The sequence below is a fragment of the Euprymna scolopes genome, chromosome 6 (assembly GCF_053919585.1).
Source record: "Euprymna scolopes isolate OS-2025 chromosome 6, ASM5391958v1, whole genome shotgun sequence".
Taxonomy (NCBI): Eukaryota; Metazoa; Mollusca; class Cephalopoda; order Sepiida; family Sepiolidae; genus Euprymna; species Euprymna scolopes.
In genome coordinates, this window is record NC_136487.1 from 176,907,389 (window position 1) to 176,932,399 (window position 25,011).

General features: G+C 37.0%; 1 long non-coding RNA gene across 1 annotated transcript; it reads right to left on the bottom strand.

Annotated features, from left to right (window-relative positions):
* Positions 1-226: 226 nt before the first annotated feature.
* On the bottom strand, positions 227-23,169 carry LOC145278123 (uncharacterized). The gene is made up of 2 exons (XR_013868348.1): positions 22,949-23,169; positions 227-3,363 (listed from the first exon to the last, which is right to left on the bottom strand). It is a non-coding gene; the product is annotated as an uncharacterized LOC145278123 (long non-coding RNA).
* Between the last annotated feature and the right edge of the window lie 1,842 nt (positions 23,170-25,011).

The following is a 25,011-nucleotide window of genomic DNA, read 5'->3' on the forward strand; positions in this document are numbered from 1 at the left end:
TAAAATTTGTTTTGATAAAGCAAAAGGCGAGAAATAAATAAAAACAAACACTTACACACGAAAATGAAAAAAAAAAAAAAACAAAAGATACCGACCCATGAGCGTAGAAATCATTGAAATAGACTGACATTTGTTTTGTAAATTGAATTGTTTTGAAACACACACACACAGATAATGTGAAAAAAATGCATTTTTATATACACAGAGTAAAAAAAAAAAAGAAATCGGTGTCATTCATTTTATTATTTGAAAATATGTGTCAGTATTGGAAATTGTTTGGGTTCATCTGTCTCTAGTACTTATCCACACAACAAACACCCTCGTGTTTGTGCCTTGTATAGGCATGCGCGACAACAAAACTTGGGTTTTTATAAGCGGAAGTCTCGAGGTTGTCAGGAATCTACAGGCGCATGAGATGCGCAAGAGAAGGGATTGAGATAGTGGTATAAAGGCAGGTCGAGTGAGAAGGTTGTTGTTGTTGTCATTGGACGTTACAGTGACGCATGCGTTAGCAGGTGATTAAGAGGCAGTTTATTTTTGTGTGTCAAGTCGCACACCTCGGTGAAGGTAATATAAATCGTTCACCTCGGTGAAGGTGAAGGTCATACTGTCAATACAAATTTCTAACAATTATCAAGCTGACTGGAGGTGTACTTTTGGATAACATCTTTGTTATTGTTGAAAATGAAGATTGATGCACTTTTAAAAGATCCTATTGTCTGTAGGAATGCACTTTTATTGGAAAGGCATTTTTGTCGTTATAGTTGAACTTTTTAGCTTCCGGGTGTTTTTTGATTTTTCAAAAAAAAAAGAACAATTTTGAATGTGAGTTTATATGGATGTCTAGTAATTACGTAAATATTTTTTTGTGTTCCAGTGTTTTTTTAACAGACTTTTGTTCTTGTTGTTTACAGAAAAATTTTTTTGGAAAAGACGTTATAACTTGACCTTTTTGTCTAGAAGATCATATTTTAAATGTGTTATAACCTGTTTAATGGATGAGAAAATTAATGTAATGATGTATTTTTTAAAGAAGATGTTATATGACCTTTGATGTTTGAACAAATATTGTTGAAAAATTGTTTTAAATGTATGTATAATGAATTGTATTTGTTGTCAGAAATTCAAGCATAATTAAGTAGAATAAATTAAAACAAAAAAACACTGGTTAGAAGAAAATAAAAAATAAAACGATGATTAAGACGAATGATTAGTTTGAATTTTACAGAGAGGACAAGAGAAAAATTACGTAAATGGGTATTTTGAGCGGTTTTTGGATGTGATAAGCCAAAAGATAGATTTTTCGTTTTGTTTTTTGTCCATAATTTTTGTTTGCAAGAAAGTTACTTGCCAGAGAACAGCACTAGGTGCACCTGAAGATAAAACAGATGGACATCTGTGATGTTGTGGCTTTTAGTTAAAGCAAGTTGCAAATAATGGCTTCGAGCAAATAGTAAATCCCAACACAATACATTAAAAATGCAGATGGTGAGAAGATACCAGAAGTTTTCAGGTACATAGATGATGAAAGAAAGTAAGTACAAGGGCAAATCACTCAGAGTAATAAAAGGTGAAAAGCCAAATATGCCATAAATATGTAGGAAGAAAAGATATAATCATATGATATTGTTTTTAGAGATGAATGTATATGGGATATCCCTGTTTTGGGGTCTTGGATGCTCTGATGGAAGAGAAAGGAAAAATCACAAAATACCTAGCTATAGTTAGAAATCAGTGCGCAAGGAGGAATTTGGCACAAGGGAAAGGGGATTATTTAGTTCAGGGTGATGTTTTCTAATGTCAATGTCGAATTGTAAGAGTCCAAACGAGGAAATCCGAGTGAATCAGTATGATGAAAAGGTATATCTTGACAATAAGAAGCCAACGATAAAGAATTAAGTAGATGAGTTTTGATGTATGTCCCAAAAGAAATAATTAGAAAATGAGACAAAGCTCTAATTTGTAGAACAACCATGTGAAAGAAAGGGTCAGGACACATTTGGATGAAGAGTCACTGAATTGGTGAAGTCATTATTATCTTCTCTATTATGTGTCTCCATTATAAACCTCTGACTACACAAGTATATTCACATACTTTGCAAGAAAATATTTTTTATGAATTGTGTGTTTTTTTCATATGTATCACTAAACTTGATCTGTGAGAACAAGAATAATCACATAATTCACAAGAATATGGCTTTTCCCCAGTGTGAGTTCTAATATGAGTCACTAAGTATGGTTCTTGAGAACAGGAATATCCACAGATTTCACATGAATATGGCCTTTCTGCAGTGTGTGTTTTCAGGTGTCTCTTTAATTTTGATTTTTCTGAACAAGAATATTCACATATTTGACAAGAATATGGCTTTTCCCCAGTGTGAATTCTCATATGTCTAACTAAAGTTGCTTTTTCAGTACAAGAATATTCACACACTTTACAAGAATATGGCTTTTCCCCAGTGTGAGTTCTAACATGTCTAATTAACTTTGATTTTTCAGAACAAGAATAGTCACATATCTGACAAGAATATGGCTTTTCCCCAGTGTGAGTTCTCATATGTGTCACTAAATTTGATTTTTCAGAACAAGAATACTCGCACACTTTACAAGAATATGGCTTTTCCCCAGTATGAGTTCTCATATGTCTAATTAACTTAGATTTTTTAGCACAAGAATATTCACATATTTCACAAGAATATGGCTTTTCCCCAGTGTGCGTCCTCATATGTATTACTAACGTTGATTTTTCTGAACAAGAATATTCACATATTTCACAAGAATGTGGCTTTTCCCCAGTGTGTGTTCTCATATGCCTGACTAACGTTGATTTTTCTGAACAAGAGTATTCACAGACTTTACAAGAATGTGGCTTTTTTCCACTGTGTATTCTCATGTTTTACTACAATGACAAGATTATTGATGCAATTATAAATAATATGGCACTTTATCCGTGCAGTCTAAATTCAGATGTTTAATTGAATTGATTTCATGCTATCTGAAACGTCAACTTATTAACAAAAATACACCAATATCTAGTGTTTATTCTGTAAGATATATTTCTTAGTTCTGTCTTCTCATACTGCATAAAATATCTATTAAAAACCACATACTATCTTGCAATTTCAGATTCGATCTCTTTCTACTTTTTTGTTTATTTGAACATTAAACACATATTTCACAAATATTGTCTCCACAATATGTGATTGTATCCACTATTTCAGAAAGTTTGTTATATAGTATCCTGACAAATGAATCTTTGCACAGTTGTTGCTGTTGTCTTCTACATGAATCAATAATATAGAAAAACGTTTAAAGAAAATGATGATCCATTAAAATTCCGTAAAGGCATTTAAGCAGGAACATCTGAAAATAAAAATAATGAAATTCAATACTTTAGTATCGTTGTTCACATATTCTGTTTGTTTATTGTGGTTAATATCATTGAATTAAGCTTACAACATATGGATTAAAGTAATCTAAAAATAATATGACTCACATTAGGAGAAAAAAATTGATGTTTTCTTACTGGATACAGAACCAGTCAGTACAGGTATTGCTTAGGATATAGTTTAGGGACAATTATACCTAGAATTTTCATTGTGATAAAAAACAATATATATATATATATATATATATATATATATATATATATATATATTGTGTATTTAGGCAGCAAGTTTTCATACAGACAAGTATTGTTAAATAGCACGGCATGTTCTTGCATAATAAGCTTTCATTGTAGTTTTTCAATTTTTCTAATTGTCTTTCATGTTTTTCGGTTAAATCTGTGTAAGAAAGTTCCATAGTCGTCTTGATCAATTCTTTTTCCTTTTTCCCTTTACAAGTATTTCGACTGAGTTTTTCAACAGTTGTCTTCAGGCAGTTTTGATTATTGATCGTTTAAAATCTGGATGCTTTTATGTTTCAGTTAAAATTATATTTAAGTTTCTTGTACTAGTGAAGCGTGTCGTGTGCAAATATATATAGGATATAGAAACACCACATTATTCACAGAGAATTTTTATGCAAAAAAATTATATCCTATATATATATTTGCACACAACATGCTTCACTAGTTCAAGAAACTTAAATATAATTTTTAATTTTTAGTTGCAGGACTAACAGGTGTCGATGTTAATCCCGCAAATTCAAAATAATAATGATAAAAATCAAATGTAAAAATGGAGTTGAACAATCAAGCAAAGATGACTGAGACGAATGGATGAATTAAATATAAAATTTATTTATTTTTTTAAATTGTAGATGAATGAAAAGAGAAGATAAGAAAGTTTCTTCTTAATTCAAAATCTCTACCTGCGACTGAGGTAATTAAATGCTTTTTATATAATGGAGACAGTTCTGCGACTGTTGTATTAAAAGTTTTTCATGTAATGGAAAAGACAGTTCAGCAACTGAGGTATAAAAAGATCTATATGTGATGAAGTAGAAAAGTCCTTCGCTTACTTAGCAGAGAGATAGAAAATGGTAAAAATAAAAAAAATCCATCAGGGTAACAAGTCCATCTCCACGTGGAGGAATTACTTGTCGGGCGTGCATGTGTTTTACGTCAACGCAGACAGTCGATGATGATGATGAGGTTGCAGCATGCTGACTTGTGGTCAACTGATTCGTTTGGGCGCAAAAATGCCTTTTATACATTTCCAACCAGCTCCACGAAGACCTTCAGAAAAAACATTTTTTAAAATTTGTTTTCCTTGTAATCTGATTGGATGAAAAGAATAACATACTTATGACGTAAGATGCTTCTTACAACGTCCGCGTGAATGGGTGAAGTTTCACTTAAGGCCTACCAAATTTGCGTGGGTGGAGAAAGGGAAATGTACGCACAGCTGAAACGATGTTTATACATCCACATGCACACAACTGGGTTTTACAGGTGAGACAGCATGCCAATATTCTGTTTTGAGTAGATTTGACGTGGCGTCGTCGGGCGACAATAAACTTATCGATTTATTGAACTCATGAATTGAACTTAAGAAAAAAATTAAAGTTAGTGAGGCACACTTGCGCTTGAACTGGGAGCCATGCGATCCATAGTTGAATACTCTACAACTGAGCTATATATTCAGATGACAATAGTTCTTTTTCAGACAAAATCATTTACTGAGAATTGAATCTTTCCTGATTTGCTAAGAATTATCTCCCTTGGCCGATGTAGCATAAAGTATTATCCTGTAAAGTTTTTTATCTATAAAAAAGAAAGACCAGGAAGAACAACACGCATCACTTCTAGATCTGTTTTTGACCACAATTCCCGATGATTGTATAACGAATGCCGACAACCCACTTGGGAACACTGATCATGCAGTGATAATGGTTGAAATCGCCCTAAACTCTAGAGCCAAAACTGAAGAGCCAGTACTAGAAACAACGAGATATTATAAAAAGGCTGACTGGGAAGCCATCAGAGATCTTATCAGAGATGCCCCATGGGGAAATATTTTTTCTCTTCCTGCTGAACAGTGCGCAAACGAGACCACTGAATGGTTCAAAACTGCAATTGAAGTGCATGTTCCCATGCGGAAATTTTATAGCAAGCCCCACTCTCCCCAATGGTTTACTTCTACTTGCGCAACTGCCATTGCTCAAAGGCAGCATGCATACTGCAGATTTAACCGCCATAAGTTCAGTTCAAACAGACAGAAGTACATAGAAGCTAGAAGTAATGTTACGAAAGAAATAGCGACAGCTAAGAGAGAATTTATGGAAACCACTAAAAAACGCATTGAAGCACAAAAACTAACACTCGTGACTTCTGGAAAATCTACAACAGTGTAGTAAATAATCGGTAATCAACAATTCCCCCATTAACCAAAAATCACAAGGTTGTTTGCTCAGCAACTGAGAAGGCTAACATGCTTGCCAGTCGGTTTGCCTTGAACTCCACACTGGACCCTGCAAACCACCCCCTACCTGAATTTCCTATGCAGACAGACGCCACGCTAGATGATCTGAAAATCACCCCTGCTCAGGTGCATGCTATCATAAAAAACCTTGACACTTCAAAAGCATGTGGACCCGATCTCATCCCAGCTGTGCTATTAAAAAAGTGCTCAGCCGAAGTAGCTCCAATTCTCTCCAAACTCTACAACAAATGCCTTAATGAATCTTGTTTCCGCGCTGTTGGAAAACTGCTTCTGTGGTACCAGTATTCAAGAATTCTGGCGAAAGAACTGACCCATCAATTATTGCCCCATTAGCCTCCTTCCACTTTTTGCCAAAATATTTGAGACCTTAATTATGCTTTAGTCCATCACCTTACAGATGCTATACTTCTGACTGACCAACAATATGGATTTAGACAAGCCCGTTTCACAGCAGACATCCGAACTCTAATCTCTGAACGTATATACCATTCACTCGACAAAGTGGGGGAGGGCAGAGTGGTAGCTCTTGATATATCTAAGCCTTTTGACAGGGTATGGCATGAGGGTCTCTTCAGTAAAATCAGATCATACGGTATCACTGGTAGAATATTTAACATAATTAAATCCTTCTTAGATAAGAGAAAAATCAAGGTTGTCCTCAACGGTCGTACATCTAAACAATATGATATAAATGCAGGCGTGCCCCAGGGGTCTATCCTTGAACCTCTACTGTTCCTGATATTCATAAATGACTTCCCCGATAAAATTGCCTCTGAGATGGGTATATATGCTGATGACACCACACTTTATAACATATAAAACAAATGAACACATATCTAAAGAAATGGCAGAAACACTAGAGGATGACCTCCAATCTGTAGTAGAATGGGGACAAAAATGGATGGTCCCGTTCAATGCCGCCAAGACTAAACTAGTTTCAATAATTACAAGAAACCTTCTTTACCACCTATAGCAATGGCCAACGACTCTTTATCTGAGAGTACATCTTTCAAACTCCTTGGCCTAACGTTCACAGGAAACATGAGTTGGAATAATTACATTGAAGGCATTGCCAGGGCCGCTGCAAGGAAGGTGGGCTCTCTCTACCGTGCTAGAAAACTACTAACACCCGAAAGTATCCTGTACCTCTATAAGGCCACCATTCGCCCATGTATGGAGTCTTGCTGTCATATTTGTGCTGGTGCATCCACTACTAGTCTCTTGCTCCTTGACAAGGTTGAAAAGAGTCGAAAATCTGATAGGCCCTGAACTGGCATCTAAGCTTCAGCCTCTGTCCCATCGACGAAACGTTGCATCCCTCTGCCTGTTCTACAAGTATTTTAATGGTGAATGCTCTGATGAACTGCAAGTACTTGTGACCCCACGATGTGAACACCCTCGACAAACCCGACAGGGTGCTAAATCACACCCCCACACTGTAGAGATTCCTAGATGTAAAAGATCTTTCTACTCCAGTAGTTTCTTCCCCAGAACCGCTAGACTTTGGAATTCCATTCCAGGTCCCTGCTTCCCCAACCGTACTGATATGCAGAAGTTCAAGTGCAACATGAACTGATATCTTGCTGCCCAAATCCCTACATGGTACCCCAGTAGTTGTTGCCCCTGATAGTAGCCCCCTACACCAAAGTGGCAATGTGCCTTTTTTGGGGTGAAAATGTAATAAAAAAAAAAGGATTGGATTTTTAAAATTTTCAATACTTATTGGATGAATTTCGGTACAAACCTATCTAAGAACACTGCCTGGACAGGCATATGAATATCCTTTGTGTGAAATTTGCATTACATTTTGGAACCTATGAGAAAGGAACACACACACACACACACAAAGTGTCTTTTATATAATAGTAGAGATTCCATATTTATATAAACTACCAGATTTATATTTTATTCCATGATACAAGCTGTTTTTTACTTTAACTTGTTCTCTGCTTGCTTATGTCACTATACATTTTATTATGTCACTATAGATTTGATTATAAATTATCTAATTTAATTATTCCCATTTTCATTTTAATCATCATTATTATTAATAACATTATCAATTCAATAATTATCAGCATACGGATGTATTCCTATCAATGATATGAATATGATAGATCACTAACATTTGGTGTTCATGTCTTATTCTGTTCATAGTTTACATGTTATTTATGTTTCATATGAGATGCCTTTAATAAGTTTCCAGCCTTTTTTGAACACGCATTTAAAATTGTTATAGACTCTTGAACATTCAATGTTATTGCTATATATCTGACCAATTTTTATGATTTCAGGTTCAAATGAACAGCTCTAGCAGGAATTGGAATATGCCCTACTAAAGTCTGTCACAGTCGGTGAATATCAAAAATGCAATCTAGACTATAGGATACTTTAGAAATACGATATGCAATAAAATTCTCTTTGAAACTTGGAAAAAATGCCATAGAAATGTATGGAATAATTCAGACTGCTTTTCGACCATCTTGCATGAATTGAATATCAGTTTTCGAGTGGTATAAAAGATTCAAGAAAGGCAGGGAGTTTGTGAGGGATGATGAGACGTGTGGAAGGAGTAAGGAAGTCGGAACACCAGAGCTGATTGGCCAAATAAAGAATTTCATGGATAAGGACCGTCGTGTGTCTATAGAGACAATAAGTGTACAGTTTCTCCTCACTAACGTAATGTACTTGCAATAACCCTTATCCCTGAGTGGCTTCCGGGCCTTGATAAGTGGTGATCACTGTGTAAAAAAAAAAAAGTTTGATGTCAGTGTGAGAACTGTACTCACAATTATTTGTGAGAAACTGAAGATGTGGAAGATTTGTGCAATGTTTGTCCCAAGGCTGCAGTCCACAACTCCATCTTTGTCACAAACTATTTGACCAAGATAGGCATACAGACAGTTCCTCACCCTCCCTATAAGCCAGACCTTGCTCCCTGTGATTTTTAGTTATCTCCTAAGCTTAAGGTAATCTAGAGGTTGTCATTATGAGATGAGGAGATGAAAGAGGCTGTGACAAGAAATATTGACATGCTCACACAAAAGGACTTCCATGGGGCCTTTTTTTGTTGTAATTGTATAAGTTGTAATTGTACAAGTGCCTTGCAGCTGGAGGAGATTACTTCGAAGGGGAGTAGAGTTTCATATGTGTACTATCAATGAAAGTGCCATACGAAAAATGTCTCAAAACTTATTTAAGGCACCTCGTATATTTATCCCCAGTTTTTCATACAGTAATGGACATGCTTATGTTTGATCTGTTATTTCCTTTCGTATATACCTGCATATCTTCTCCTGTTTAAAATGTATTTGCTTTTATAACACCACTTAAACGTTGATCTTTTAATCCTGAATTAAATATCACTTTTAAGCTTTTTTAAAACTAGCAAGCAGTGTTTTTCCTGTTTTATATAAAACTTACTAATTAAATCCCTCCAAAAGATTTGCTGAATTGTGTGAAACCTTTTTAATACTTATTAAACAGTTTATATTTTTCAGAAAATATGTAGAACTACCTTTTATTAATTCAACGGTCAGCTTACTTTATCTGATAAGAAGACCCTATTTTTTAATGCTTAGTCTTAATAGGACTTGCATTTCTTAGTTGAATATAAAAACATGTTCTCTTTTAAGTTTTGTGCTGAATAGAAATAGTGTGGTTTAATAATTCTTTTATATATAATACTTCGAGAGAGAGAAAGAGAATGATAGATGACATTATGCGGGATGAGTAATTTGATAAGTTAATTGAAAAATATCTTATTAGAAAAATTACAATGGACTTTTCTAATAACTAACTCAATCCTATATTGTTATATTTTGTTATAAACACAAATACATATATATACATTCTTAGATTAAAATACAGCTTTGGTGTAACAACCGTTGACTAAATCAGATGAATAATAAGATACTTTTAATAAATTAGCACCCAGATAATACAATATTTTCCTATTAAATCTGGTATACCACCCGTAAATTCTGTTTCAGTCATGGTAACAACCAAAACATTTTACAAGGATTTGAAAGTCACCTTCTTTTCTTTGATTTGTTAGGAAAATTTTCAAATATTATTTTATGAACTAAAATACCTCTTTATTTTTATGATGACTATTTACTCAATAAAACGGCTGCTTTATTTTTTGTGGCACTTTTTCAGTATTTATTCATCACTTTATAAAAAAATATTTACCTCAAACAAAGCACATTGACATTAAGACGTGAAGGAGTACTACATATACTAATATATATATATATATATATATATATATATATATATATATAAAATTATATATATATACTAACAGGGACATCCAAGTAAATAGTAAAGCAATATGTCGGTTCACAGCACATTTAAATTTATGCATGTTCATGCAGTCAGAGAAACAGCTTGCAGGCAGAAAAGACAAATTTTCATTATTACTTTTTTCTTACCTTCATAGTTGTCAAAATCAAAAAGGAGAGATGAATAAGAAAAAGAAACACATTAGTAAAAAATTTAAACACAGAATAAATAAAACATAGAATAAATAAAAATACACAGAAATTAATTTTAAACACGTAATCTATAGAACAAAATATGGTAAGAAAAAAGAAAAATCATGTAAGTGAAAAAGAAAAATGATCACCTAGTCCCGGATCATCATTATTTTGGAACAGAACTACACAACCTCTTTCGATTTTCTCATGTAATTGTGAAATTATTTTGCATTTGTTTTTATATTTAGTATTTTTCACATTGTTTTCTGTAAAACGTTTTGACATTGCTCATAAAGGATATTCAAGTAAAAAGGGTTAATGAGCGACATTCATTCGTCAGTTTCTGCTGCAAGGGCAAATGAGAAGGTTAAGGGATCATTTAGGCATAATTTTTGGCTGTACTAAAGTATGGAGGGTGCAAACGTTTGGCCGGAGCACAGTGATTCAGAGGAAAAGTGTGTTTTAAACAGAAAAAATACATGCAGTATTGTAGTTAGAAGCTAAGAAAAAACAAGTACCGTGGGTGCTCAGCAAGTGAGTTCAGGCCAAGAAAAGGAAAAATAAAACTAAATTAAATAAATTTTTTGTAGTTTCCAGCTTCACGCGCACATGAGATTATGCAAGAATGCACGTAATAAAATGCTGGCTGCCATCTTTGTTTTTCCTTTTCTCAGCCTGAACTCACTCGCTGAGCATCCATGGTAAGACTTGTTTTTTCTTAGCTTCTAACCACAAGTACAAAGAAAAAATATTATGTACAACGTGGAACGATAAGTGTCACTCTAAAGAACACAAGACTACAACTTTATTTTAACAATTTTATTGAAAAAATTAATTCAGGTAATTTGATTTAGTACAGCTGATATCTATTCAATGTAGCCGCCTTCAGCCTCAATCACTGCCTAGATATAGATCCAGAACTGAGAGCATGCCTTTTTCACAAGCGCCAGCAGGAGATCGGTGGGAGCTCAGTGGATGGCAGCTATCAGACTGGCTTTGGTGTTGTGGAAGATCATGTTGGTGATGTTCTCGATGTATGGCCAAATGAAGTAGTTCAGCAGGTCTAGGTCAGAAGAGAAGGGTACAAAGCTGTAGCACTCCTTCTGAAGCCAAGCCTGGGTCTTTTTGGACTTGTGAACTAGCGTCGAATCAAGCTGCCACACCCAGTCTGCCAGCGGTCACCTGATTATGCAAGGACACCAGCACACATTTCATCACATCCAGATACACTTTGGTGTTGAGTTTCATGCTGATTTCGAAGATGTGAGGTGGCATGATGTGGCCTTCACTTGAAATCACATCAAAGACCATAACCGTAACTGGAAACTTTATTTCCATCATCCTGAGCACAGCCCTGTTATTCGTGGCAATCCAGCGATACATTTTGAGAAACCAATTCAATAAATGTCATGGTGAAACTTTTTGCAAAGTTTTATGCCTGAAATACGACATTACGTATATAATTGTAATGAATACACTTAAGACACGAGCTTACGAGTAACTGCTTTATTCAACCATCTTGGAGGAACTACTACTGCCTCTACGACTCAATACAAGGGAGGTAACTCTTATAATTTACAGAATTATCCTACTGTTACATCCTCTTCATTGAGAAAAGGTGTTTATTACCATATATATATATCATTTATTGTCTATTTGAATAGTATAAGGTCCTTGTATTTCTGGGGGGGGGCTCGCCGTGTTCTTTTGGGTCGGCCCTGGGTTGTTATTTCTGGCTGTTGGTTCGATTCAATTGGTTGACCTGGGTTGTCTGATGGGATGTATCCATCGTTGATGTTAGATGGAGCTCTGGCCTCCAATGTGCCAGGGTGCTGTTGGGACGGTGGTGTTATATTATCCCAACTGTTCTGTTGCGTGGGTATGTTACACATGGTCTGTCTCCGGGGATTATGTAGCTCTTGTAGGTGCTGTCTGTTGCGTCTCAGCAATCTTCCGTCACTGTGCATTTTGACGATGTAGCTGCGTGGTTTGGTGCATTTCTTGACCACTGTCACCGGTTGCCAGATGTCGTTTTCCTGTATGGCAGACGCTTTACTACCAACAATTAATTCCAGGAGCTCTTTTGCACTCTTGTTGTAGTGTCGTTGTCGTTTTTTGCTTTTGGCCCACTATCGTTCCCTGATCTCATTATCTTTTGGAGTATCCGTGTTTAACAGGGTTGGGAGTCTTGATCTTACTTTCCTATTGTATAGGATTTCTGCCGGGGATCACTGTGCATTTTGACGATGTAGCTGCGTGGTTTGGTGCATTTCTTGACCACTGTCACCGGTTGCCAGATGTCGTTTTCCTGTATGGCAGACGCTTTACTACCAACAATTAATTCCGGGAGCTCTTTTGCACTCTTGTTGTAGTGTCGTTGTCGTTTTTTGCTTTTGGCCCACTATCGTTCTCTGATCTCATTATCTTTTGGAGTATCCATGTTTAACAGGGTTGGGAGTCTTGATCTTACTTTCCTATTGTATAGGATTTCTGCCGGGGATGGCAGATGGCTGTCAAGTGGGGTTGTTCTGAGGCATAGAAGAGCCATTTGACAATCCAATTTTGATTGTTTGGCTTTCGCAAATGTTCTCTTTACGGTTTGGACCATGCGTTCTATAAATTGATTTGATTGTGGGTACCTGGGGCTTGATGTGGTGTGAGTGAATTCCCATTCTGTGGCAAAGTTATGAAATTTGTTGGATACAAAGTACTTGGCATCATCCGTGTATAGCTTTTCAGGTATGCCATCGACGGCAAAGATTGCTTTGAAGTATTCGATACAACTGGTGCTAGTTACATTTTTTAGTGTTTTAACAAATGGCATTTTGCTACATTGATCGGCAATCAGTAGGAACTGTTGACCATTAAATTAAAAAATTGTCAGCTGCAACGATCTGAAACGTCACGTTGCGTGTTCCTTGATGATCATTGTTTCCTTAGAGTTTTTTCTCTGATGCTCTCTGCAGATCTCACACGTGCTCACTAGTGTTTCTATATCCTTGTGTATTCTCTCCAGAATACACTGTTTTTTGCCCTCAGTTGACATTTCTCGATGCTTTGGTGTGCATTGTGAATTCTTTGTAGTATTGTATGTTGCATACTTTTCAGTATGACTATGGACTGTGTGCCCATTCCATCCTGTACCGATAAGCAATCTTTCAGTGACCAGTGGTTTCTAATTATTTTTGGTGTATTCTTTATGTCATCTGGCCATCCACTCAATATCACCTGTTTGAGGACTTTTAGTTCTTCGTCTTCCTCAGTTGCATCTTGCAATTCTATTTGTTTCTGAGCTGTCATGTTTATGGTGTGTATTGTTAGGTCCAGCTCGATGTTCTGCATTTGTTTTAGAGTGTGCACTTCAGTGATACTGCAGTTGGCAGTTACTAGGCCAAGTCGTATGCATGGTCTTAGACCCAGTATTGTGGTGTCACTGTCACATATAAAAGATTTAGCTTTGATGGTTACTGAATCCTTGTGTCTTATTTTTAGTATTATAGAACCATAGTGGGTTATTTTTGTCCCATTAGCGGCCCACAGGGTAGTTAACTCTTGTTTTGGGTAGGTAGGGGTTATCTCCCTTAGTCCATTTTTTATTTTGTCCGGTTTCCGGTAGCCAATTTGAGGGTATATTTTATTATATATTCTGACGGGTAGGATATTTCTGTTTGCCCCTGTGTCGACTTTCATTCGTATTTTATGTCTTTTATTTTCTGCGTCTTCGCAGTCTATATTGGCAAAAATTTCTTTGTGTTTGTCATTGTCCGTATTTACTGTGTATAAATATATGTTGTCGTCTTGGTCAGATTCATCGCCTTCTTTGGTTACTAAGTTTATTTTTTTCTTTCTGTAGCTTTGTTGCTTGTTAAATCCATTTGGGTGAGTTTGTTTCCTGGCTCTGTATGAGCTATTCTCCTGTCTTGATTTGGGAGTATTTTTTTTGTCCTTCCGACCTTGTAGGTTCGTTAAACAGTACTGTTCAAAGTGGTGTAACCCGTTACATCTCCTTCATGTTTTGTTGGAAGGCATAACATTCTTCTTTCTTTTTTTTGTGAATCTTTCCACATCTCGTGCAGCTGGGTTTGTTTTTTTGAGATACCTCGTGGTATTGTTCGTGTTTCCCTTTGTTGGCATCTTTGAACCGCGAATTGTCTTTTGTGGTGGCTTCGTACGCCCTGATGCTTTCTATGGCTTATTTGAGAGTCAATTCTGGTTTAGCTATCAGGTTTCTTCTTTCGGCAGCACTCCTAAGCCCTTTTATTATTTGTTCCAGTATGCGCTCGTCTTTGTTGTTACCAAAGTCACATCTGTCAGCTTTAGTTTTCAGTCTGACTAGGTAGTCATCCACCGTGTCTTTGTTCTGCCGCATTGGCGAAAATTCCAAGCACTCGACCCATTTGTTTGGTTTTTGAATCACATGGGTTTCAAACACCATGAATATATTTTTGGATATTTCTTTTTGCTCGCTTGTGAGTTGGGCATTTTTTAATAGTTCGCAACCTTTTGGTCCAGTGCTCAGCAGGATGTAATCGTATTTCAATTTTTCTTCAACGTTGTTGATAATGAATTATGAGGACATCAAGTTGACCCATTCATTATATGCCTTGGGTTTATTTTCATTCGTCCACTCCAGGACGGGCAGTGCAATGTTGGAAGACGCCATGTTGAATGCTCCTTTTTGTTTTGTTTTTTTGTAGAAAATAGTGTACTCACATTTTGTGATAGGCCTTTTTTTTCTTCTTCTTTTGGACGTCGTTATTTTTTTATCTTATTTTTTGGGGGGGTTTTTGGTACTCGCTGCTACCATGAAATATGATGTTACGTATATAATTGTAATGAATACACTTACGACACGAGGTTACGAGTAACTGCTTTATTCAGCCATCTTGGAGGAACTACCACTCAATACAAGGGAGGTAACTTATGGTTTGAGTTGTCCCCCTTTGCAAATTGGCTGTTTGGAGAAATGGAAAACTAGATGGCTCTGGTTGATAGTCAATTTGCATAAGTGGAGAAATGGGCAGCATATAAACGGTACTTTTTTTTTAAGCAGGGTGAAGAGCGCAAAGAGTGAAACGATGGTTGGAAGAAGTGACGGTGAATTAATTTTGGACGTTGAAGAGCTCAACCTTTTGGAAGGAATAACTGTGTCTTATATATATATTTTTTTAAATTTCTTCTTTTTTCTACTTCACTACAAGCTATTTCGGTGGGAACTATGGAAGCAAAGAGGATCAGCAGTGAAATGCTTAAGACGTTCTCTGGAGAGGGAGACGTTATAACCTGGCTGACCAAGGTTAAACTTGTTGCTAAGTTGCGGGACATCGCGGATGTAGCCAGCTTGATACCGCTGTATCTTGATGGTGATGCTCTGGCCCTATATCTGGAGATGCTGGAGGAGGATCGACTGTCTGTTGACGCCAGTGAGGAAAAGTTGAAGGAAGCATTTACCGAAGGACCGTTTGTGGCAAATGGCAAACTAAGCTGTATGGTGTGGACCGGAGAGCCTGTTGATGTTTACGCCAACAATATTAGGAGGTTGACGGGACTAGCAGGATTTAATGGGGGAAGCCGTCGACAGATGGTTAAGATGGCCTTTATCAATGGCTTCCCAGACCATATTTCTATAGCTCTGCAGCAACTGCCCGGTGTAAATACTATGGAGTGGCGGAGTTGATTACACAGGCTAGGGTGCTGGCCAGGAAAAAAGAGAGTGAGCAGGGAATCGTAGCTGTCGCTCAACAAAGCAAACTGCAGCAGGAAATTGTGAAGGACGAAAAGCAGAGAGGACTGTGGCAGAGACCCAGGTTCTCTGGCAGATGTTACCGATGCCAAGGCCCCCATATGGCGAGGGAGTGCAGGGAGCCAAAGCCAGAAGTCACGTGTTACCGCTGTGGGGAAGTCGGCCACATCAGCAAATTCTGTCCCCAGGGAAACGAACAGGGGGAAGCCACTGCGCCGGTGGCTACCCCACTTATTCGATGAAGGTGCTTCAGGGTATGTCACCACAAGTAGAGGTGACCCTAAATGGACGAAGTGCAAAAGCCCTTGTCGACACGGGCTGTAATTCAACAATTGTCACCAAAGACATGGTTGACACATGCAATGGAACCAGCAGCATTACGGCAGTTGACGACAGAGAGGTGAAGTGCAATGGCACAAGTATCGTTCGGTTGAGGGTACGTGGGATGTCACTAACAATCCAGGCGATTGTTATTAACAAAATTGTCACGGGTGTTGATGTGGTGCTAGGGATGGACGCAATTGCTCGACTAGGGGGTGTTACGGTATATAGGAACTCCGTGAGATTTGGAAGACATCAAGGGGCTGCAGGTGTGCAATTTGAAAAAGGTGTCACAGGAACAGCCGGGTCAGACAAAAGTTGCACGATAGAGGACCAAGATTTCTCTGCACACTTTGATGGTGAGAAATGGACAGTCAAGTGGGCATGGAAGGGAGAACCTCCCATACTGAACAACAGAGTGGAATGCTACGAGCATACGTTGCGAGGAGGCACAAGAGTTGAATTTGAGAAGGAGGTGGACCGATGGATCTCAGAGGGGATTTTAAGACCATGAACGGAGAAGGTGGAAGGTGTGCTGCCGTTAATGGCGGTTGTTCAGCCCACAAAACAAAAAGTTCGGCCAGTACTGGACTTCAGGGGTGTCACACGGGCGTGTCACACGGGAGGCGATGTGATGGACGTGTGCGGAGAGACCATGCAAGAGTGCAGGCAGATTCAGAAGGCTGCAACGATTGTGGATTTAAAATCTGCATACCTACAGATCCACATTTCACAGGAATTCTGGAAATACCAGCTGGTCAGATACAAGGGCCGAACGTGCTGCCTTACTAGGTTGAGTTTTGGCCTGAATTCTGCACCAAAAATCATGGCAGCGATCCCCAAAACGGTGCTAAGCAAGGAGGACGCAGTCAGAAGAGCCAACAGTTCCTACATTGATGATATTGGGCTAATTGCAAAACGCTCGGTATCGTTGGAGGGAGGAGCTGTGTTAGGGCTCCAACTAAGAAAGGACCAGATCGGACGGTTAGTGTTCCAGAGGGAAAATGAGATCCCAGAGGTGTCGGAAAAATTAAGCAGGCGAGAACTCTTCTCAATATGCGGAAGACTGGTGGGCCATTACCCTATTGCAGGATGGCTACGGACTGTATGTAGTTATATCAAAAGGCTAGCTAGTGGAGCGAAGTTGGAGGATGGAGTTGATAAAGAGACTGTGGACATTATGAGAGAGATTATTGAAGAGGTGAAAAGGGAGGATCCAGTGAGAGGTATTTGGCATGTACCCAACAGTGCAGAAGGTGTTGTGTGGCGTGATGTAAGCTGTATAGCAGTGAGGGTCACTTTGGAGATAGGTGGTGTTACTGCAGAAGATGCTGCTTGGTTGTGGAAGAAGGACGACGTGGCTCAGATAAATGTGGCGGAACTGGATGCAGTTATGAAGGGCATCAACTTAGCCTTGAAATGGGGGCTACAGAATGTTGAGGTGAGGACCGACTAAGCCACTGTGTTCTCTTAGATCCAGTCCGAAGCTACAGGAGAAAGGAGGGTGAAGACGAAAGGCGCTGCCGAGATGCTAGTAAAGCGTCGATTGATGATGTTAAGGGAGTTGATTAGGGAATTTGATCTTCAACTTAGGGTCACTATCGTTCCTTCAGCGAAGAACAGAGCAGATGTGATGACGAGGGTACGGAAGACCTGGCTAAAGGCACCGAATGAGGCGGCTGTTGCAATATGTTGTTTGAATGAAGACACTCTGAAGGATTTGCATGACATGCACCATTTTGGAGTGGATAGAACCTTGTTCTTGGCTAGGAAGGTGGACCCCAGAATCACAAAGGAGGCCGTTAGGACAGTGGTTGAGAGATGCAGCCGGTGTCAATCAATCGACCCTGCGCCGAGTAGACACGAAGCTGGTGAGGTTCAGGTGGCAGAGAACGAGCAGGTTGGCGATAGACGTAACGCACTATCGACAGAGGCCGTATCTATCAATGGTCGACTGTGGACCAGGAAGAGTAGCCATTTGGAGGGAGATCAAGGCGGAAAATGCAGGTGAAATTGCAAAGGTCTTGGAAGAGGTGTTTTTGGAGAGGTGTCCAGTGACGGAAGTGCTAATGGACAATGGAACTGCCTTTCGCTCAGCTGCCATGGAGAATGTGTTGGATAAGTGGGGAATGCGGCGCTATTTCAGGGCTGCATATAGACCAGGCGGAAACGGAATTGTGGAGCGGCATCACAGGACCATTAAGGCTATAGCTGAAAGGGGCCAGATTTCGCTGCCAGAAGCTGTCTTCTGGTATAATATGGCTCCAAAGTCAGGGCAAAAAGTGGAGTCAGTGCCGCAGAGGGCAGTCTTCAAGTACGAGTGGCGGCATCCCCGAACTGCACAGGTACCCGCGGAGGAAGGCGAGAAGCGAGCGACTGTGCGAGTGGGAGAGGAAGTGTGGATCAAACCGCCTGGTGCTCGCTGTACCACACGCTGGGACAAGTGTCCAGTCCCCGAACAATGTATCTATCGACGGCATCCCTCGACACATCCTTGATGTGCGGCCGGTAGTGGTGTCATCAGAGGAAGACAGCGACGTCGAGCCAAGTAGCGACATTCACGAGGAGGCTCCGCGGAGATCGCAGCGAGAGAGATGGCCGCCATGTTGGTTGAGCGACTACGTGATGGGTTGACATGTGATGATCGTGTAGATCAAGGGGGCGTGTGGTTTGAGTTGTCCCCCTTTGCAAATTGGCTGCTTTGAGAAATGGAAAACTAGATGGCTCTGGTTGATAGTCAATTTGCATAAGTGGAGAAATGGGCAGCATATAAACGGTACTTTTTTTTTAAGCAGGGTGAAGAGCACAGAGAGTGAAACGACAGTTGGAAGAAGTGACGGTGAATTAATTTTGGACGTTGAAGAGCTCAACCTTTTGGAAGGAACAGCTGTGTCTTATATATATATATTTTTTTTAATTTCTTCTTTTTTCTACTTCACTACATAACTCTTATAATTTACAGAGTTATCCTACTGTTACAATGCCCCAAAATAATATTACGGTTATCTTTTGTTTATTAAATTGTGAGGTGAAAATATAAATTCATAAACAATAACCCCCCACCCCCACCCCATAAGAAAATAAAATCCAATATGATCCCCCTCTCCCTATCACAAAATTAGAAACTGCAAATGATTACATGTCTTATTACCCACTAATTAGCCATGAAGTGGGTGTTTTTCTAACATTAAATTTATATAAGTGATACCCCAGTTCAATGTCTTAAATATTTTTTTAATTACTTTTTTGCATATATTTTTAAAGTCTTGAAAAGTAATAGAAAACAAAAATAGTTTTGAATTTTTTAGCAGGTAAACTATGCTGGGTTAGATTGTAAAGATTTAGCAATATTTTTTTTCTACATTAAGTTTCTAATAATTGGTGATAGCAAGGTACGGCTAAAAAGTGAAAAAGAAACCAAGTTGTTTTTTTTTAAACAAATAAAAATCTATTAAAATCCATTATTCTTGAGCAACTTTTTTTTTAGAAAGATGAAAACCTGTATTTTATCATATGCAAAGCAAAATAATAAAAAACTTTTTCTACTATTTTTAAAAGAATTTTAATTTTAAAGTAAAAAACACCATTCACCATAATTTTTTGTATTGAGAGATAAACAAATATTTTTTTAAAAGCTTTTTGAATCAATTATTTCTTTTTGTCTAAATAAGATTTAAGATGATTTGCTATAAGAATATGCCAAAGTATTATAATATAAGTATCTGAATTTCAAATAATTTAATCTTTTATCTCAATATGTAGAAATTCCGTGTTGAAATTTCAAAATTTTATGAATTCGTAATTTTGGAAAAGGGGAAGGTAACAACTGTTCGTAAACACAGAACCACTATTTTAGCGCGTATAGTCGACCATAGGTGAATTGATATCCAGTAACAAGAAATTGCTGAAAGAAATTGTATTTTTAGCGAAATACACAGTTATTTATCGATTTTTTTCTTTTTTTATATCGATTCTTAGAAACATTTACTATTTAAAAGTATTCCATTAAAATTACCACTATTATAGGTTTTCGGTGGCACTGAAAACGAAAATAACGTTTAAAACGGCAATCAAACATAAAAAATTGTAGTTTCAAAAAGGGAGATCACTTTTCTATATTAATTTGACCTAAAATGAGCATCCACTTTATGGCCACCTTTATTTTCTTGGAGGGGGGTTGTCAACGTAAAATGAACACAATTTAACATAAAATGAGCACCCACATTAAGGCTACCTTTTTTTAGGGGGTAAAAAACTTGTTTTCTATGGATTTTGGAATGCAATGGAAAACGAATATCACATTTAAATTTTCCGAAAATATGTAGCTTTCCAGATATTTAACAATAAAATACTTTATGTTATAAGTGTTGGCCATTGTTTTACGTGTGACAAAAATATGCGTTTGCTTGTGTTTACAACAATGGCCACCACCACCACATATATAGAGAATTACTTTGCTTGATATCCAAAAACCTACTTGTTTTCTGCAATTTTAAACGTTATTTTCATTTTCAGCACCCCTGAAAACCAGTGATTGTGGTAATTTTAAAGGATTTTTTGAAGGTGGAAAACTGCTGCAATTTTACCTTATTTCTCAGAAATCACACGAGTTTTACTTAGGTACGTGCAAAATGAATGCCGATGCTCAAAATGTATAAATATTTTCGTCACTCTCTTTACTTAAAAATTCACCAAAAAATCAGGAAATTAACCAATTTTAATGAAATTTTCAGTATTTATCAAATAATGATCGCGGAATGTAATGAACTAATTACTTTTATTCAAATCTTAGTGGAAATGTATTATTTTGTTTAAACAAAAAATACTTTTACTAAAGTTATGGTTCTCAGTAGTAAATAAAAAACGCAAAAAATATTTCTATTTTTTTTTTACGCTTACATTTTTAATGTAATCTTTACATGTAAGATTCTAATATTTCCAATGCACGCACAAATGTATAACGATCAATTTAAGATAATGTTCATATAATCGTGGAAAAAAAGTTAAAAAAAAAAAAAATTAAATTCAAAAACAGGAACACAGAAAAATTTAATTAAAAAATGGTAAAAACTATACGAACATTCCATGTCAGTAAGTATGGATGCACAGACTTGAAAAGAAAACCAGTCTATTTTGCCCCCCCCCCCCTCCTCCTCCTCTCTTCAACTTTTTTTTTTTACAGTGATCACCACTTATCAAGGCTCGGAAGCCACTCAGGGATAAGGGTTATTGCAAGTACATTACGTTAGTGTGGAGATTTGATGAAGTGTTTAATTAAGGGGGCGGTTCATTAGGAATTTGTTAACATTGGACTTGAAGACATCCAAATTGTAGTCCGGAGGGAAGCAGGCAGACGGAACAGAGTTCCACAGGCGTGCAGTTCTAAGAAAGAAGCTTTGTTCATGGAATCCGCGTTTTGATTTAGGCACAGATATAGAGTGGGGGAAATTTTTTACAGTGGATTCAGCTAGACGGGTGTTTTTCGTGAAAGATTGGCGAGGGGGGACCAGAGATTGGAGTTCAGACGAGCATCTGCCATGAAAATAACGATAACTACCCGCCTGTTTGTGTTTATCAACTTTAAATTTCACATAGACATTCTGAAAATTTTTAACGTAAGTCTGTATTTTTTTAGTGTGTAATTTTTTTCAATAATTATAAATTGTTTTCTTAACCAATTGTAATTAATAAATAATGGTGCTAACTTTTTTTTTTCAATGAATATATTCTCAGTCGTATAACTAATAAAATAATTAATAAATTTAATTAACTTTTATGCATTTTTAAATGAAGGAAGGGGGGTTGCGACTCAAAAAAAAAAAAAAAAATTCGCTCGGTATGCCGGAATAATGTTAAATAATAATAAAAATAAATTAAGTCTATTTTGTCCTTCCATACATATTTGAATTTTTTTTTTTTTCGTACGATAAACAAGTCTCGTTTCTACCAAGTGTCACATTTTTGGATAATTATTACTTTTTTTAGCAAACGTTAAGTACATTTATTGTATTAATTCATTATCTTAAGACATTAACTTAATACTTAACTTGGAAATAATTCCAGAAAACTTATATTTTTCTTGCCAGAAAAATGTAAACACGATCTTTGTCATAATGAATTTTTACGTGAAATGTAGGGTTGTTCAGATTTGAGATAAAATTATTCCATACATTTTTTATTTCACACACTTTTTTTCTTGGAGAAATTAACTTTAAACTATAATCTTTCAAACACAATAAAAAAAAAGTAATCGAAAATTAAAAAAATTATTATGATTAGCCGATGTTCAAAACCATGCCCCCTACCGAAACAGCCATTAAATTGCCCGTACCTAGCTAGAAGCAAATTTGGTTAAATTCTTACTTTTTTTTATTCACATCTGTTATAAAGCTCGGCGAATCAATATATTTTATTGGATCAAAATAAAAATGAATTTATTTCATTATTTACCGATTGTTTTAAAAGTAATTGAATGGAATTTTAAAAAGTATAACAAAAGAAAGAAAAAAGCTTACCTTTCATTGTACGCTTGTGTTCAAAACAGAAAATTTGTTTTCTTTGTTGGGATTTCTTTAGTAAATTGATACAACTTTTGTTTTGTGTGTCCAATTCATTAAGAAATAAAATATATGAAAATATAAAAGAATCAAAATTTTAAGATGAAAAACACAGATTTAAACGTGAAATTATACAAAAAGAAAATCAACTACAAAAGAACAATGAATTTAGATCATCATATGGCGGTGTAATCATTATTTCGTTCCTCGTGTAAAAATGCCAGTTCATTGTTTCGTGTCAAATTTAGATTATATTTGTCTATGTTTAAGGCTGGTTGAAATTTCTTTTGTAATGTTTTTGTGTTTGTCAAATTTATTAATATATATATATATATATATATATATATATATATATATATATATATATATATATATATATATATATATATATATATATATATGAAAATATAAAAACTTGGTTTATTTTTTAAGATTGAAGGGGTTCATTATTATTTGGATTAGTCCGACTACTTTTAACAACGTCCAAGATGGGAACATTAGTCCGAATAATCCAAATAATTCTCATATTAAAAAAAAAATTGCGACAATAAATATCTCACCTAAACAACTCAAAGAAAGGAAGGAATTGCACAAACTGCGAAATCAGGCAAATGACAAGAATTAATTTGAACCAAGAAAATAAACTATAACCATATGGTGACATTTGTAGGATGTGCGATCAGTAGGATAAACGATCCATAATTGGGATTTTTCAACTTATAGGACCGACGTTTCGTGTTGCTATTTGTTTTTTTTATTGAAGTCGGGATCCCGGGGATCACCAATTATGGGTGTGTATTCACGGGGCCATTTAAAGTTAATTTTACGAGATTAATAGAAAGGATTCGCCAATTTACATCCTTACAGTTTCTGAGGAAGAAACTATTGGAGTAAAAGGCTTCTTTTTTTAAAAATTTTTTTTTTTACACCTACGGATCTTTAGTGTAAAGGGGTGGGACTTAGTTGCTTGTCGGGTTTGTTGGGGTAGTCACGTCGAGGAGGTACAAGTGCTTGTAGTTCGTCAGAGCATTCACCATTAAAGTATTTGTAAAACAGGCAGAGGGATGCAACATTTCGTCGATGCCTAGATGACAGTTCAGGACCTATCAGGTTGGTGACTCTCTTTTAAACCCTGTCCAGGAGTGAGAGGTAATCAGTAGATGCACCAGCCCAAATGTGACAACAGTACTCCATGCATATTGCATGGGCGAATGGTGGCCTTATACAGGATACTTTCAGGCGTAAGTAATTTTCTAGCACGGTAGAGAGAGAGCCCACTTTCTTTTCAGCAGCCTTAGCAATGGCCAATGGTCTCAATGTATCTATCCCAGTTCATGTTTCCTGTAAACGTTAGTTTAAAAGAAGTACTTTCAGGTAATGTGTTCTTGGCCATTGCTATTGGTGGTAGAGAAGGTTTCTTGTAGTTATTGAAGGAAACAAGCTATTTCAAAAACGTAAAAACAACACATTAGACCAAATATATTCCCCTTCCCCGGTAGTAACTATATAAAGAAACAAACATTTGAAGTGCCTGTCTTATCTCCCCTTTGAATTTCTGACATGTGGTTACTACATCCTTGGCCTTTTGGTCAAGATCAAAGTGTAGTATCTGTTCTTCAGATGCTGCAAGCTATGACTAGCAAAGACCAGATGTGGGGGCAACCCCACATGCCTGACCATTAACCAGCTCCTATTTCCCACCTCTCGGGAGCTGGTCCCCTTTTTCCCTTCCCCCTCCCTTCACTCCTCACATTAAAAATCGGCCTTGTGCCTAATTTGCTCGGTGGGGAGCAAATAAATACCATCTGTTCTTCAGATGCTGCACTTTTATTTCTTGTTCTCTTTCGGTGGAGGATAAATCCTTCACGACTGAGACAATTTTTATTTTTGTATCTTTTCTCCACGTTAAAAAACAACCCTGGTGTCTAACTGTGTCTCGTGGGGAGGCATAGTAAATAGGTACTGTTGGGTAATGGGCCGGTACCCGGAAAACTCGTCCCGGGAAAACTCGTCTCCGGAAA